General features: G+C 43.8%; 1 non-coding gene across 1 annotated transcript; it reads left to right on the forward strand.

Moving 5' to 3' along the window:
- Positions 1-298: 298 nt before the first annotated feature.
- TRNAY-GUA (transfer RNA tyrosine (anticodon GUA)) lies at positions 299-386 on the forward strand. The gene is given in 2 exon segments: positions 299-335; positions 351-386. It is a non-coding gene; the product is annotated as a tRNA-Tyr (tRNA).
- The last annotated feature ends 1,239 nt before the right edge of the window (positions 387-1,625 follow it).

The raw sequence follows: 1,625 nt of genomic DNA on the forward strand, positions 1-1,625 counted from the left end.
CTGAGGGGTGCACAACACTAGGTAAGAGAGCAGCATTTAGCATACTGTTTTCAAGTGCTTGAAGATCTGGGGGCTGCCCCTACATCTTCTCCATAAAAGAATAAATAATAAAACTAGACTGTTCTTGATAATATCATTTCTTTCTTATAGAAACTACTGGTTAACACTGAACTCAGAAGAGAATGAGTTGATGTTGGATTAAAAAAAGAAAAAAAAAGAATAAAGAACTCCACACTGCCAGGGTTAAGCAAACCACAAACTGGAAGTGAAAAGGAATGACTCAGAATGTACTCTCAAGCCTTCGATAGCTCAGCTGGTAGAGCGGAGGACTGTAGCATGCTATTGTAGGAATCCTTAGGTCGCTGGTTCGATTCCGGCTCGAAGGAAGAATGTTTTCTTTCTCCTTGGGATGAAGGGTGAACATCCTTCCTTGGAGCAGTGAAGCAAAACCTGCGCATAGTATCTTCTGTGGCATTTAGTCATAGGGTCGAACAAACTGCAGAGCACATTAAACTCATAATCGATCCATCTTTTTTTTTTTTTTTAAACTTAAATAGCAGCTACAGGGAGGACCTGATGAGGATCAGGACCATTAAGTGCAGGGAAAGGGGTATTTAACCCTTTCCTGCTCAACTTGATGAAACTACCTCCGCCCCAAAGCTACTTTTAACCCCAGGTAGAAAGCTGCTGGCAGCTTCAAGGACATGATTCTTGTGGGTGAAATGTTCCCTGCCTGTATATCATGGGTCTGTCCAGATCTCCCTCCCTTTCCCACTCCAAGGGCCAGGCCATCCTTGAAGACAACCGAAAGGGTTACCTGAGGTAACCTCAGGCAACAAATTGGTGGAGAGCACCTGTCTTTTTGTCTGCCTCCTTGCCCTCACTGCTTCTCCTTCCTCGTCAAGGATTGGAGAAGGAAGAGGGAAACAGAGAGGAAGAGGAAATGTGGAGGAGGGTGGTGACATCAGTAGGCATCAGGTGGTCTTGGGCCGCCTTGCTCATCCCACATCCGCTATTTAAATTTAAAGAAAAACCGCAGAGCTAAGCTACACATTAAGGTAAGATGTTGCTTGGGCCACAGTTCTGAGGCCAGGACAGTATGGGGCTTTACAATCCATTGATCAAACAGATACTATTAAGGAAAAAGGTGTATGTTCTACCTGAGCTTGGGGTGCAGAATTGGAACCTGGTATTGAGGAAAATCTGAAAAAACCCTGAAGGAAAACTTGCCAATCAAAGTGCACAGGAGTTTATTCCTGTCTTAAGAGAGTAATTAGTAAGGCTAATACAGAGACAAGGCTTGAGCATCTCTCTCGCGCTCTCTCTCTCTCTCTCTCTCTCTCCATGTCAATCAAAGTGCCTTCTTCAATATGCACCTCGCCCATCACATTGGGAGTCACAAGTTAAAACCGGTCACAAATATTGAAGCCATTTCCTGGATTCCACCTCAGTCACATGATTGCTCATTTGACTGATAAATAGAATTCAGGGTGGGACGAAGTAGGGATGGCTGTCCTTGTGACACCCCTCCTCAGATTACTTCACTGGCTTTATTATTTACTTTATAATTAAATTTAAGCTTTACATAAAACAAAAATAAGACACGGGCCCTGCCCACTGACTTA

The sequence above is a fragment of the Tiliqua scincoides genome, chromosome 2 (genome assembly GCF_035046505.1).
Source record: "Tiliqua scincoides isolate rTilSci1 chromosome 2, rTilSci1.hap2, whole genome shotgun sequence".
In the NCBI taxonomy this organism is placed as follows: domain Eukaryota; kingdom Metazoa; phylum Chordata; class Lepidosauria; order Squamata; family Scincidae; genus Tiliqua; species Tiliqua scincoides.